Source organism: Ziziphus jujuba, chromosome 1 (genome assembly GCF_031755915.1).
Source record: "Ziziphus jujuba cultivar Dongzao chromosome 1, ASM3175591v1".
Taxonomy (NCBI): Eukaryota; Viridiplantae; Streptophyta; class Magnoliopsida; order Rosales; family Rhamnaceae; genus Ziziphus; species Ziziphus jujuba.
In genome coordinates, this window is record NC_083379.1 from 39,811,740 (window position 1) to 39,828,813 (window position 17,074).

Sequence of the window (17,074 nt, forward strand, 5' to 3'; positions counted from 1 at the left end):
CCCTGAAGAGATGAATAAATAAAGCATGAAATATGTATGTTTGTTGAGGCTACAAGATTTCTGTGAGTGATGCTGGAACTCTGTGCAAGCTTATTGATTTATATATCCTGCCAAAGTAAGTGCCACGAAAAAAAAAAAAAAAAGAAAAAAAAAAAAAAGAAAAAAAAAAAGAAGGAAATTGCCGAGTAGTTGCAGAATAGAATATCAGTGTGTTTATCATACCAAAGTCAGACGGATCACATAGGCATTATTTTCCCACTTTCTTCATCTGTCCTGTCCTGTAAGTATACGTCATATTTTCAAGGATTTCGACCAAAATATTCCGAGTCTAAAGAATGATTAAGAAGGAAATTATATCTTACATTGATTTGCTAGTGGTATCATCTTAGAAATCTAAGTTCTGGACCCCCTAAAATAAATAACTCTTGAACTTTGAACCATGATTATGATTGAAATCATTGTGGAGCACGTTAACACGTTAATGCGCTTTATGATTTTGAATTTTCAGAGTAATAATTCTTTTTAAGCATTATCCACGTTGTAAAATTTACTTTAACTCTGCTTTTAAACAATCGCAATATTCATATATCAATAACCAACAAGTTTACGTTTAAGGCTTTGATTTTCTGAGATTCTTTTGATATGAAACATACGATTTAATTAACATGCTTATTTATTTCTATGCCCTGCCGAAGTAAATGTCACAGAACAATAGGAAAAAAAAAAAGAAAAAGAAAATAGTGTTAAGTCTGAAGTATGGTTAAAATACCTTAACTCTGCTTTATTATTATTATTATTATTCTTGTTTTTGGTTGTTGTTGCTGTTGCTGTTGCTGTTGCTTTTTTTGAGGCTACCGTCAGCCAGTCAACAGTGTCTTGTTTCTTCTTCTTCCTTTTTTTTTTTTTTTTTTTTTTAAATGACTACCTTACCCTAAGTAATCCATGTGGTGCCTCTGGACTTGTCAAATATATATGTTACATAATTTTGAATGTCAGTTGAGAGATTGTTAATTATATGCCTCAGGAAGCCTAATAAATATGCTGCTCAAGCTGCTTGAAGTAAAGATCTTTTATCCGTATAGAATATTGTTTCACTAATGCTTTTAGAAATATTTTATCAACTGACCTTATTAATGGTTTAATGTCTTCAGTTTCAGTTTAATAAAATATCTATTTTCAACCAAAAATTTGAAAGATTGGAATTATTAATTTTGCAAAATATATAACACTTTTACTTTATCATTATAAAGAGTAATTTCCCACTACCTTCGCATGTCATGTAAATAAATATCATATATTATCAGTATTGACCAAAAAGTAGTCAGGTATGAACAAACAAGGCTCAGGGTTCCATCAAATTGATGCAGTATATTGGTTTACTGAGTGAGACAGTTGCATGTGCTCGGAAATTATGCTGGTTGATAACCCTCAAAAAACGTTTTTCTTTCCCCTACCCTTTTTCCATTTTTCTGTGCCTGTGGCCGTGTACATTCTGGTGTTTTTATGTGTTGGCTCCATATATTCTTGACTTTAGGGCCCCGGTACTCAATATTCTACCCGATCTTTCCAACCCATGTTACCATCAGCCAGTTAATAGTATCTTCTAGAGTAATAGTCAACACGTTTTATGGACTCGGATTTTCTGGGATAATAGTCCATGTTAATAACCCAGAAGTTTATACGATTAAGGCTATGATCTTCTATGTTTCAAAAAAAAAAAAAAAAAAAAAAAGGCTTTGAATTTCCAGAACAAGTTAGAGACCCACATGCATAAAATTGACAAGTCATCTTTGTATATATCCAATTTGGTTCTTTTTTTTTTTTTTTTTGAACAGTTAGGTTCAGATTAACTTGTAATGAAAATAGGGTATGTTATTTGTTTAGTGAAGAACTTTACTAAACACTATTGTTTAATTGATGTGGAAAGGAAGAAAAAATTTCAAAATTTAAAATAAACTTCCCATTTCTTTATACTAGAACCAAAACAGAGTAAAATGATTGAAAAAGAAGAAGCCAGAAAGTACAAAATGCACCTTCTTCCTCAGTGAAAATATTCTCAAGCAACTTAACCAATAATGTAGAGAAGATAACCAAAATTCCATTGCACGTACATCTAGATGTTTTTAACTTTCCATTAAAAACTAAAACAAGAGTTAAAATCTCACTAAACCTAAATAATAAATCGATTAGTAAACATATTTTGTACAAATATAAACTATCCCATCCAACCAAAAAATTATGTAAACAATTAAATTAAAATTTAAGACTATCATTCATCAATATTTGTTAGTTATAAATTATATATCAAACTAAAAAGTAAACAAGTTAACTTTTTTTGGTAATATAATGAAATTTTATTAAAAAATCTAAACGTGTAAACAAATTCACTAAGAGCATGCCTGCTAGACGGAAATAGAATAAGAAAAAGAATAACTATTCCATAAGATTAAATAAACTTATATTTAGTTAGTTTTTACGTCAAAGAATATATATTTGTTAAATATTATCGATTCCCCCATTTTAAGAAATATCTATGTTTTTATCAAAACTTAAAAAAAAAAAAAAATAACATTTCTTGACATTAATATGATAAACCTTTTTTTAATACAAATATGTTAAATATAAAATTGATAATTCTTCGTAATATTGAATTTGGTATATTATCTATTTAAAATATATAAATAAAAAATATTTTAAACATCACATAAAATAAAAAATATATAATATAAATTACATTTAAAAATAATAATTATAAATTCAATCAAACAAAAACAAAATTTTTAAATAAAACATAAAGAACATAAGCATAAACAAAAATAAATATTAAAAATTAAATTAAATTTTAGTGCTAATCATTAAATCTAATTTATTGAAATAATCAAATAAATGAAAAGAACTAATAATTCTTTAATTCTTTTTCCTTACATTTTATTCTTTAGAATGTTTATTCCTATTCTATTAGGAATAATTATATTAGTATAGAGCTATTTTGTATACTAAACATAATCTAATAATAATATCCACAACTATATAGGTTTGGTAGTCAATTGACCCAAAAAAAAAAAAAAAAAAAGATAAAAAAACCACATATAGACTCAGAACACCAAATTTTACCAAATATAACCGAATAATAATATCCACGACAGGTTTGGAAGTCAATTGACCAAAAAAGAAAAAAGAAAAAAAAGGAAAAAAAAAAAGAAAAAACAAACAAAAAACATATAGACTTAGAAGACCAAATTTGTGGGGGCACATTTAATATTTTAGGGGTAGCCCCACGTGGGTCCGCCGGTGGTTGGAAATATGAGAGCATGAAGGAATTTTGGATCTGTCTTTCCATCAAAGGCAGTCCAAATTTTCTCTTTTACTGCCTCTTTAATTTTCAATTCAAGTTTCTTTTCTTTTAGATATATATATATATATATATATATTTATATATATAGTATTATATACTTTTATATTAACCAAACAATCAAACTACAGTTGAAGGTAATATTACGTTACCTTAAACTGTAGTATACTGTTGATAGCAGACTTTTTAAAATAATACATTTTAAATCTATCCAAATCTGGAGACATATTCTTCATTTTACATTATTAATACAAGATTACTTGTGCTGACAACTATTACCCTAAAGTCCAATGTTCTTAACCCAAAACATGATGCAGACCATGTTCAAGGTTATAAGAAACCAAAATCCACGCAAACAGAATATTACAAGCTACTAAAACAGAAAACGTTAAACAAGATGTTAATTGATTACTAGAAATTGCAGTAATTAGAATTAACAAAAGTGTCCTGGAATTCAATATTCCAAAATACACCGTGTCAACAAAACCCTGTTCAACAATTCAACAAAAGGACCATTGAACTTGAGTGAAATTTACGTCCAGAAAACATAGATCTTGTGAAGGTGACATAATCTAGAAATTCATAATGCATATTGAGTCCCTTTTCTTGAACTCCATATCCAATATGACATTATACACGGCAATAAATGGTGTTGTAATTATCAATTTAGCAAACAGACTTATAAATGATGTTGATCATCACAAAGATTGAGAAAATAAACAAATTTACTGCAAAAAATATGATCTGCAACAATACATAAAGATACAGAGGAAAACTAGCTTAATATATTGCTGTCCAAGACATCAATTAGCCATTTAATATGCTTTTTTTTAACTGTTATTTAAAAAAAAAAAAGGTAAAAATATTATTTTATCAAATTGGAGTTAAAATATATATATATATATATATATATATATGGGAATTATTAGTATCTTGAAGATCGTTTTAATTAACGAAAAATAAATTATACCTGTGAAGTATTAGTATGTGAATTGTTATTGATAATTGTTTTGTTAATAATATTATTTCCTCCTTGATACATAGGCATCAAGGCTTCCAAACTCTATGCCATATAAATACCCATCCGCATAGAAACTAGTGTTTGGCATGTATAGGACCTCGAGCTCGACCTCTAAGCAAGCCGCAACTTAGATATCCAAGCCAATCACATTGCCTATCCCATTTTCACATTTGATCCTATCCCAGTTGCAATAGCTTGTCCCTTCCTTCCAAGACTGTCTTTGGATAACCAACAATTTCATCTTTAGCGCCCCCATAGTCAGAAAGACTTCTCGATCTGATCATTAGGGCACAATTTTGTTGCTGTTGCTCTTCTTGGAGATAAGATGAGCAGGTAACTAGTTGAGAATGGAAGAGAAGGAAGAGAGGGCAGATGCTTTTACACAGATGCAATGAGTACCCCCCATTTAGATTCTAATATTTGCATAAGGGATATTTAGTTCATTAGTATCTTTATAACTCAGGCTATGTAATGTGAATGTTTTTCATAGTTATAGTAATTATAATTGTAGCATATGATGCAACAATATCAATCTTAGCCAAGAATCATATAATTATGTCTATGGTGGAATATAACTTTTGTAGAACTCGGCAAAGCTGGCCCAGAAAGTAATTTTATTTTCAATAAACACAACTAGACAAGGAGGATAGTTGAGAAATTGATCTGTTTCAGAAGATGGTCTGTCGATTGAAAGGTCTAACGGCTATGAATCAATTGACCAGGTGGACAGTAAGATACGTCTCATACATTTGTTCAAACTTGAACTAAACCAGTTAATTTCCCCAAAAATTGTCCCCAAATTTAAACCAGTCAATCAGAATACCTCTCATTTTGTCATTGTTATCTGGTTGATGTGCCATATAGTTTGTTTATACACAGCCAGAACCGCGCAAGACATTACAGAAAAGTTTAGTTGCTGGAACAATAAACTTGAAAGTATTTCCATATTCACATCAATGAATACTTCAATACGCCAATAACAACTGAATTATGGAATGAGAAGGAAATATATCATGAGGGCACCTAGAGGTAGAATAAGAAAAGGGGTAAGTTTATTAGTGCCTGTATCAACCTAAGCATGTACGAAGGAATTGCCTTTTTGAAAAATAGTCGAGATTCTTCCAAATCTGGTTGCAGTTCTCTTTATATCTTAAATTTTAATTTTCATTCAATAACTGTTAAACAAGGATAAGGAACATAAAATTAAAAAAATGAAAAATAAAAAAGGTTAATCTCACCCTTAAAAAAGACAAAGATAGTATCAAATTAATTAGATATGTTAACGTCTTTCTCTGTCCAGTATACTGGGTGTCTCTACATAATATTACTGGGTGTCTCTACATAATATTACTCTACAGATAAAAATCTGAAACATGCCTCTGCAAAATGCTGCTCATTTCATTCATATATTTCAATTATCAAACCAAAATGGTAGAGATAGAAATGTAAATTAAAATGGCAACACATCTCATCAAGTACACACCTTGGTTGATGAGCGTGCGAGACACACCAAAGTAAGCGTGGCAACACCCGGCTAAACCCAACATTGCAGACAGCATGTATTGAAAGGCGAAGAACTTTGCTAAGACTATTTGTTTGGTTGCTGTGGAAGAGAAGCAAAATATTCAAAATTTTAAACAAACTTCCCATTCTATAAAATGGAACCAAAATAGAATAACTGCTGAAAAAGAAAAGTCAGAAACTACAAAATGCATTTTTCATCTTCAATATAAGCATTCTCAAGCAACTCAACCAATAATGTAGAAAAGGCAACCAGTATTCCATGGGCAACTACATCTAGATGTTAGTTGGAAATATGAAATTTTACATACCAGAAAAGGTTTTAAGGGAAAATAATAAACTGAAAGAAAAGGAACGAAGAAAAAGTGAGAGGAAACCAAATAAAATTTTTCCCTATCTTTTGGTTAATAGAAAATTCACCCAAAAAACCAAAAAAAGAAATCAGAATTGAAAATTAAAAGGCAATAGGAGGCAAAATTTGGACTGCCCTTACATGGAAAAACAGATCCAAACTCTCCTTCATGTGTGCCACCAAACAACCAAGCTCTGGTTGAAGGTAATACATTGTTAGATGGGAAGTATAAAATAATACTTATCATAAACTGCAGTGTACTGTTAATAGCATACCTCAAAGAATAACACTCAAGACAAATCCAAATCCGGACATATATCCTTCATTTGCACTTATACTAGATTGCTCATACTGACAAATAACCCTGAAAACCAAAGCTCTGAACCCAAAACATTATACAGATCATCTTCAGCATTTCTATAAAAAACCAAATACATTCAAACAGCGTTTACAAACTACTAAAAGAGAACATTAAACAACATATTAATTGAAAGAAACCACAAAAATTAGATTTGATAAGGAAAAAGCCAGGAAAATCAATATTCCAAAACATACAAGTCAACAAACCCTGTTCAACATTTTAACAAAATGTCCATTTGAACTTGTGTGAAACTTGCATCCAGATAACAGACCTTGTGAAAGGCATATAATCTAGAAATTCTTAATGCATACTTAGTCCCTTTTGTACCTAGCATGACATGATGCATGGCAATAAATGATGTTGTAATTATTGATTTAGCAAACGAATGAAACATCCAGCTGATTGTGAGGCATATAATCTAGAAATTCTTAATGCATACTTATTCCCTTTAGTACCTAGCATGACATAATGGATGGCAATAAATGATGTTGTAATTATTGATTTAGCAAACGAATGAAACATCCAGCTGATCACAAAGATTGAGAAAAGAAACATACTGCAAATGATACGACTAGTCCCTTTTGTACCTAATATGACATGACGCATTGCAATAAATGATGTTGTAATTATTGATTTAGCAAATGAATGAAACATCCAGCTGATCACAAAGATTGAGAAAAGAAACATACTGCAAATGATATCACCTGTGACAGTACAAAAAGATACAGAGGAAATTTAGCCTAACAGAGTGCCTCGAAGACATGAATTAGCCATTCAAAGTGTGACGAATTGAAGATAGAAAAGCAAGCAAATAAACGTATGAGTTATAACTGAACACAACAAGAGAAAACAATCTTCATACCTGGGAAGTGTTAGTATCTTGATCATTTGGAATGCTCTAACAATTAATTACTCATAAGATTTGAAATAACAAACTTAAAATGTGAGATAATCTATTATCTTGGATTATCAACTTCCTGAATAGAAAATAAAAAATAGCAATAATAATAATAAGGAAAATGACACCAAATAGGCCAAAGAAGAAGAAAATTATAAAATTCAAAAGGATTTAAAAAAGGAAACCACCAATTTCTGACCTTATATTCACTGAAATTGGGGGACTATAATCACAGAAAGCAAGTGTTGAAAGGCGAAGAACTTTATGAATACAATTTTTTTCTTTTTTTCTTTTTTAAGTAAAAGAAAAAGGAAAAAGTGCAATTCCCAAATTAGGGTCTATGCATAAAATTCTCATTTTTGGGAAAGACAAAAAGAGAAATATAGCAATTCTCAAATTAGGGTCTAATATTTGAAAGAAATCATAATCCCTTCTGAAACAACTAATTATTGTAACGAATCAAAATAGTATAAAAATTTAAATCTCAAAGAAAAAGTAAAAGAATTAGTCAAGAACACCCAGATTTCCTGATGGAAAAAAATAAAAAAAAATAAAAAATAAAAATTCAGAATACAAAAAGCAATAATCAAAATCGTATAAAAACTGTTAAATTAAATTCCAAAGAAAAGGAAAAAGAAGACACTAAGAACCCAGAACGAACACCCAGACTTCCAGATAAAAAAAAAATCCACCTAAAAAAATGAAATAACAATGCGAATTCTCTTCATTGGTTCCAACCAAACCTGGTTTAAGATTCCAGATTCCAGATCAGACTCAGGTTCTCCAACTCCTGCTTGCTTCAAGACCATTCCAAATTACTCTGTAAAAACCCTAGCCTAGAGGGAGACCCAGAGAGATTTGCTCTCCAACTGCATAAGTGTAATCATGACGAATATCCCAACTACAAAACTAATGGCTAGTTAACGAAATCAAAGCTCCAGGTTGGCCGCTTAAAAATCTGTTTTTTATTTTGATGTCAACAGTTATTCACAATTAGGATTGAGATTATGAGTATCAATATGTGCAAACTCAATTTACAAAATTGCTAAACTGCTAGAGTACAGTAAATGAGACTTTGATTATTTTACAATTCCACTTTACTTTTAAAGTCCAATCAATCATTTATTCAGAATGTACACATATTCATACAAAACAGAAAAATATGATAATTAAAGAGTGTGGCAACTACATGTTACGCAGAACAGGAAGTTCAAAGCATACAGATAAGAGTGGCCTTCAGAAGCCTGATTAACTGCTATCAACCTTGGAACCCTTAAGAGCGCTGAATTACATCAGCTTAACATGTTTATACCTTACATAAAATTTTACAAAATGCATGATCTAGCATCAGTTGGAGACATAAAATACTCTTCTATAAACGCATACAAATGCTTCAAGTATGCCTATCTTATTGGAGGTAAACCACCAAAAACAAAAGAGACGTAAGAATTAAAGTAACAGATATCCATGTAGGAGACGTAAATTCTAGGCAATTGATGGATCCAAGGAGTTGACACTAACACCAACCCCCAGCAATTTTCTGTAATCGGGAGTACTAAATACAATCCACCCAAGGAGATTAGTTTTCCCTAAGCAATTAAGCAAACAAAGTGGCAACATGTAAAACCGCAAGAAACAAGAACTCTTCATGGAAAATTTCATATGCCTATTGCAATGCAAGAAACCTAATGATTCAGAGGCATAGACAGAATTTGAAGGACTGAGAATTGAAGAATCAAGAGCCATATCCATAAATTTAAAACTCGAAAAGAATGCCTAACAACACCCAGAACCCAACATTCCTAATAGCGATTGAAAAAGAATTGGATTTGAAGCTGATAATATATGTGGAGCAACTAAGTAAAAAAAAAAAAAAAAAGCAACTCAACCAATTGGGCATTTACAAGGGCCAGTTTATATATATATATATATATATAGTTTTTACTTTTTATTTATTTATTTATCTTTTTTGGGATTTCGGTCAGGTCAAATTTGGGAGCTTGAAGGTGGGGATGAGAAAGGAGGCAACGGATTTTATAGTGGATGAGAGAAAGAGAGGGAATGGAAAAGGAGAGTCATTGCATAGTTGAAAGACTGTAAGAAGTCAACGAATATGATATATCGAGCAAAGAAGTCGGTCCAATCCAATACATATGTGTAGAAGAGAAAAAGATGTCTCAACTCAGTTAGGTTTTGAACCAGCCTTTTAAATACAAGGTTGTTAGTAGTCATACGATAAAAATTTTCTCTGAGGTCAAGTCAAACAAGTCTAGACAGGTGAGATATATCCGTTGGGACTTTACCAACCAAATGAAAATAAGACAAGTTGAGATGTGTCAAACTCACAAAACCTCCAATCTCAGGCAAAATTGGGAGGCATAGTAGGGATTGAAAGCATGATTGAGGATCTTGAGGTGTGAAAGTTGGAAAAGGCTACTGTTGGATAGTATGGGCCATGAAGCAAGCTGCAACTGAGGTCGAAGCCTTGCCTGTCCCAGTTTCACATTCGACCCCATCCCAATTGCAACAATTTGTTCCCCCCTTCCAAGCGTTTGTCTTTGGACAAGCAGCAATTTCATCATCAAACCCACAGTGAGAAACATGAGTTTCAAATGTAAAAGTGTTCTTGAGTTAGAGCAAAGAAAGGCATTGATCAGAAGGACATAATGTTGTTGTTGGAGAAGAACAGGTAATTAGTTGAGAATGCAAGAGAAAGGCGAGGAGGCAAAGAATTTCACATGGTAAGTGCCCCATTTTTTTTCCTTATAAAGAACATCACTACAAGATTTTTATGAGATTTGAGAAGGCCTAATTATAATATCTATGTTACTGTCTGGAAGGTTTATGTATGCATGAACAAAGTTTATTTAAGCATAAAGTATTCACAACTCACAAATTAAGTTTCAAAAGTGAAGAATTAGAGGAAATCATACGCATGATCTCTTGCTTATTCATGAGTTACTAGAAAATTGATAATCTCACAGGATACAGATTTATTTATTTACTTTGAAAGGAGATACATATTTATTAATATAATATAATATGCAACAATTAGTCAAAACTCCAAAGCCATAAAATTTGACAATGGGTCAACTCATGTACCACGTTTAAAAGTTGAACAAGAAATCAACTTCCACTTGGATTCTCATCCATAATACCAGTTATACCCCATATGTAATGCAGAGTTCTGGAGAATTATTCAATCCCATTTTGTAATGACCAACAAAAAAATAAAATAAAATAAAAGCCACTTCCTGGTTAACTTTCATTTGAGATACCACACAAAATTAGTTAGTGCTTTAGTTGTTGAAATAAATTAATGCCACATAACACAATTTGTTTACTAAAGTTCGGCACCAAACTAAGTGAAAAGGCAAGTGATTATTTCCTGAATATTTCACTAAAAGATTTTGAATAGATTTGACAAGGCCTAATTAGAATGTTTATAGTGTTTATAATGTTAAATGGACAAGGATTATGTATGTGTAATCAGGTAGACAAACGGTTTCGAAGTGAAAAATTAGATCCACAGTCTTGTTTAATAATGTATTATTGAAAACTGTTAATCTATCACAACGCATAGTTATTAATTATTATTGTAATAAATGATGCAACGATATGAGTCTCAGCCAAGAATCATACAATTATTTATAGTGGAATAGAACTTATGTAGCACTCGGCAAAGCAGGCCCAGGAAGTAATTTTATTTTCAAGAAACAGAACTAAAACAATGTGGATGGTTGAGAAATTGACCTGTTTCAGAAGATAGCTTTGCTGAGTGGAAGGTCTAAAGCCTCCTCTAACATTGGCTGAACTGCTAAGAATCCATCAATCAGAATACCCAGTTACTTCCCCAAAAATTGACCTGTTTCAGGTGGACAGTAAGATATGTCCCACACATTAGTTCAAACTTGTACTAAACCAGTCACTTCCCCAAAAATTGTCAGCAAATTTAATACAAAGTCTCTCAGTAAACCAGTCAATCAGAATACCTCTCATTTTGTCATTAATATCGGGTTGATGTGCCACATAGTTTATATACGCAGAGCCAGTACCACGCAAGACATTAAAAAAAGTTTAGTTGCGAGAACGAACAAATACTTGAAAGTCGAAAGTATTTCCTTTCCACTGTATTTCATTCGTATTTACATATTTGCATCAATTACTGCTTAAATGCGCCACATAACATCTGAATTATGGAATGAGAAGCAAATATATCATAAGGGCAGCATAGAGGTTGAAAAAAGAATAGGGATAACTTTGCTACTTTATTAGTACCTGTATCACCTAAGCATGTACAAGGAATTGGTTTTTTGAAAATATTCAAGATGCTTCCAAATCTGGTTGCAGTTCTCATTTTATCCCAAATTTTGATTTCAATTCAATAACAGTTAAATAAGGATCAGAAAAAAAATATATATATTAAAAATGTTAGTCTCACCCTTACTAAAGATAAAAAGAAGTATCAAATTAATCAGATATGCTAAAATCTTTCTCTGTCCAGGATACCGAGTGGCACCATACAATATTACTCTACAGATAAAAATCTGAGACATGCCTTTGCAAAATGCTGTTTATGTCATTCATATATTTCAATTATGAAACCAAAACGGTACAGATGAAAATGGAAATTAAAATGGCAACACATTTCATCCAGAACACACCTGTTTCTTCCTTCTCATTCATATTAGTCGTACCCTCCAAAGAATGGAAAGCATCCATTTTCTGTAGCTAGGAGTTTTCCTCATGGTTTTACCTTTCTCCAATCCCTTGGTCCCTCTTTTCCTGTTCGGAACCCTGAGCCACGGACCATACTCTCACTCTCTACCAGCAAAGTTCTTATCCCTTTAGAGTAGAATCACCATTATCAGTATCAGTTGCCATATTAACATTCACATCCTCAGATTTTTTCTCAATTTTGTCACAATTAAATTACCTGCGGTAATGGAAATATATAGTACCTCCACCTTCATATTCCACATGTTGTATACGGCTCCCAACAATCAGTTTTGGAATCAAAGGTTTGGAAATATCCACTTCTACACAAATTCTAGCAAACCTTCCTCTGTTTGCCATTTCAGTGTTTGGATCACTTTTAAGTGTTCATCCCAGCAAATTTCCAATTCAAGTTAAAATAGAACAGTTATAGTACTCAAACAGGAGATATGGCAATCTTACCCATAAAGCCATGTGATGAATCCGATCAGTGAGAGGATTGAATTCAGGTTTCCAAGATTGAACAGACAGATAATGACCTGCTATAACCCATGGTCCCTCAGATAATACTCTGGAATGATCTTCCCAGGTAGGAAGCTTCACCAAATAATACCCATTCCCAAGATCAATGACCTCCAAAGCACCTTGAATCCTCCATCGTGAATACAATTTCTGAACCAAGAAATTGTAGCAAAGTTTTCCTAATAACCTTGGTAATCAGATATCGAACCCATGGTTTTCATAACTGTTGGCATTCCTGCTTCAACAACTGCAGATTGAGAATTGTTGAATCATCTGGAAGATCCACTTCTTCAGTCTCAAATTCCTCCACATAATAACATCACCATCAAGATTCTCCTCCTCTATTTGTTCAGATTGAGCCGTACACTTCTCCAGTAAAGCTGCCCTAAAATCCACTGAACCACCATTGAGATTCAAGAAATCCTTAAATGAATTCCAAATCATTTGTCAACCATCATTCTTCAACAAACAAACTCAGATTGCCTCCTTTGCACCTATGGATTCAGCTTCCACAGGTGAGCCAAGAAACAGCAAGAAAACGAAAAGAAAATCAAAGAGGGAAAATTTTTCTCTCCATGCGTGGTGCATTCAGCTAAAGCAAATGAAATTGACTTGGGAGTCCATCTATATATATTTCCCTGTTTCGAAGTCAGAACTCACATCTTTGCCTAAATTTCTTTCAGTATTAGCTTTTCTTTGCATTAATATTGAAGCTCCCATGGCATCCAAATCGTTGTTCGGTGTTCTCGTTTTGGTGGTTCTTCACTCAATCCAAGCTGAAGGAAACAACAATTTCAACTTGGCAGTGTCATCAAAAGCTCTCTCTGACAGAGACTATCACGCAATGTTCATGATCTTTGATGTGTTTTTCAAGACTCATGATGTTTCCCAATGGTTAACTGGAAATTCCACACTCACTGTATTTTCTCCTCCCGACCATGCTTTCTCCTGCTCCAAATACCCACAGCCTTTGACTCTGCTTCAGTATCACGTTGTGTATCTGAAACTTAACATTGAAGCTCTGGCATCTATTCCTTATGGTCCCAAGATAGATACTCTGCTTCTTGGTCATCCTCTGGTTTTCACCACTGTACTAGCCGATGAATATGCATCCCCTCATCGGAGTCAAAGTCACTGAATGGAATTTTTATGATGATAGAGGTTTGATTATCCATGGCGTTTATAACTTCTTTGATCCTGCTTTCCAGACCCTGATATATCCATGTCGATGTGAAGAATCAAGTCCATGGAGAAGTCAGTAGTGGATTTTCTTGGGTGATTAAAGAATTGACAGAGAATCAGTTTCTTCCACTATTAGCTATGGTGGTTAGTGGTTTGGATCTGTAAGTGCTCTCCTTTAGTTACTGCAAAGATAAAAAAGATGAATATGAGCGTATACAGCAGCAGGAGGAAGAGGAGATTAAGGAGGTAGTTGATCATGTTCTCAATGTTAAAGCTGTTTGTGTTTAGTAGTTAGTTCATTTAACGTGTAATTGGGGTTGTTGGGTTCAATTAACGTGTGACTGGGATTGTTGGGTTTAATTGTCTTTAACTGTTTAGTTCAATTCAAGAACAAAGTTTAATTTGTTGATTGTAAGCTGCTTTTCTTGTACTGTCACAGGCAAGGTTTTAATAAGAATTGATCAGAGAGAGAATTGAACAGTCGACGTAGGCTTATTATAGCCGAACCACCATAAACCTTGTCTTATATTTTATATTTTTATTTCTCACTTGTTTTAGATTATTTTTAAAACAAAAAGATTCATCCGTTAGGATTTTACACAAAAATCAATAAAATCTTTTACATCAAAAGAAGTAAAACCAAAGGTTCTATCCAACAAAAGCATCACATCACAAAGACACACTATTGGTTAATAAGAAAGTAGGAAAAGAAAAGCATATTAAACTGGAAATAAAACCACAGCAAAATGCCCTATTACAAACGGGGCCAATGTAGTCAGCTTTTCATTTTAGGATTTATACAACCCAACAAAACCAATATACTTTTGTTTTTCTCTAAGTTACTTCACATTTCAACAACAAAAGAATTTGGCGAAAATGCTCAAACCACAATGGTAGCATACAAATAAAATTCTCATAACAAATGCAAGCCATATAACCAAACCCACATATATAAACAAAAACACAGCAGGAAAAACCACGAAACAGAACAAGAAATATTTTCAAGCATAACTACACAATGAGGATATATAGTTATGGGACTTTGAAGCAAGCCAATCACACTGCCTATCCCACTTTCATATTTGACTGCATCCCAATTGCAACAATTTGTTCCATCCTTCCAAGACTTTGTCAGTGGATAACCAACAATTTCATAATAATCCCCACATTATGAAGCACTACTTGAAGCAGTAGTATCAATAGAAAAAGTATTGTTGAATTGGAGCAAAGAAAGGCTTTGATCATAAGGGCATAATAGTGTTGCAATACTTGGAGAAGATAAGCAGGTAATTAGTTGAGAATGCAAGATAAAGAAGAGGAGGCAAAGAATTTCACTTGGTAAGTATCCCATATCTATTTCTTAAGAATTTAACCTTTTCAGATTTTGATCATATTTGAGGGGGCCTGACTAGAATATGTCTAACATTGTTGTCTGCACTTGTTTTATGTAAGTGGTAACGAAGTTTATTTAAGTAGTCACAAGTTAAAGTTTCAACAGAGAAGATAGAAACCATACGCAAGATCTATAAAATTGATAAAACTTTAAAAAGTTTATAGAAGTCTAAAAACAAAATCTTGTGTATGAACGTGATGAAACAATTAGTCCAAAATCATAAAAGTTGATAATGGAACTCATCTACCACTCTTCAAAGTTGGCTTATAAAATAATTTCCACTTAATTGGACTCTCATCTTTAACGTTGTTTATACACCATATGTAATGCAGAGGTCCACCATTCAGTATGTGAATTGTTCTCGGTCAGGCTTATAATGGACTGTATCGTTTACCAATAGAAAGAATTTATTACAAATATAATTAAAGAACTTACAGGGAAAAGAATAAAACCACATTTTATGAGTTAATTTATCTATATTTAACAGCCTATTATATGACAGAATACTAGAGAAGTAAACGAAAAGTGCAACTACTTAAAATCTTTTGTCCCCAAAAACAAAAACAAAAAAAAAACAAAAAAAAAAAAAAAGAGGGGGAAATGCTACTGCCTAAAGTAATCGGAAACTTTTCTTTTGCATCCTTCCATTTTTCCATCATACCCAAACATAGCCTTAGGATTTATTTCATTAATTGGATAGAAAGGGTGGGTAATATAAATTTTACATGAAAACAACATAAGAAGAAGAATATACCAAAAGGACCTGTAATGTCTTGGGCCATGCATTCCTCAGTAACAACATGCTCTGCCCAACAACACCATACGCAGCATTGACGACACCCTCCACTGCAAAAGTCTTTTACTGCCATAGATCAAAGCCCCACAAACCATTGCTGCCAAAACTATTCCATGCTTCACCAAATCCCTAATAAGCTCAAAATTCACAGCTGAGTGATCATTTTTACCACCCAAATTCTCACCATGTTTATCAACAGATCACAAACTAGCTCTACCAACAAACAAGTTATTCCTTTGATATGGAGAACCCATAAAGCTCCCAAAACCTCAAGAAACAACGCAATTCGACGCCAACCAAAATGGGTATCTATTGCTTTCCTGCAAACTCTTCACGGGCAATTTCATATGCCTATTGTAATGCAAGAAACTCAATGACTTGGAGCCATAGACAAACCTCGAAGGACATCGAATCGAAGAATCAAGCTCCAGATCCATAAATTTAAAACTCGAGAAAAATGCCGAACACCACCCAGAACACACAATTCCTAATAGCGATTGAAAAATAATCGAATTTGAAGCTGATAATATATGTGGAGCAAATAAAAAAAAAAAGAAATCAGCCAAATTGGGTATTTACAAGGGCCAGTTTATAACTTTTTTCTTTTTCTTTTTTTTTTTCTTTTTTGGGGTTTTGGGTTGAAGTGGGAATGAGAAAGAAGGCAAGGCAAGGGCTTTAAGAGGGAATTACAGTGGATGAGAGAAAAAGAGGGAAGGAAAAAGGAGGGTCTTTTCGTAGTTGATTTTGAAGGAAAGGGTTAGAGAGAATTGAAAGGTGGCGGCAACCAGGTTGCAGAAGATGAAGACCGCCACCAAAAGAAGAAGAAGCTGAGGAACACAGTATTGTTTGGTGAAGCCAGGTTTGGCAGAGGCAAGTCGCAGCCATGCGAAATTACCAACATTGCCCCTCTCAGATTTCCTTCAAATAAATACACTTCCACTCCCCTGTTTGCCATTTTCA

General features: G+C 32.8%; 1 long non-coding RNA gene across 2 annotated transcripts; it reads right to left on the reverse strand.

Moving 5' to 3' along the window:
• Positions 1-5,601: 5,601 nt before the first annotated feature.
• Positions 5,602-17,074, reverse strand: LOC107433253 (uncharacterized). Of its 2 annotated transcripts, none has more exons than XR_009634022.1 (5): positions 16,073-17,074; positions 11,259-11,370; positions 6,522-10,692; positions 6,388-6,440; positions 5,602-5,976 (listed from the first exon to the last, which is right to left on the reverse strand). It is a non-coding gene; the product is annotated as an uncharacterized LOC107433253 (long non-coding RNA). The 2 variants fall into 2 exon arrangements; XR_009634023.1 differs by having other exon boundaries at positions 6,522-8,463; positions 16,073-17,073.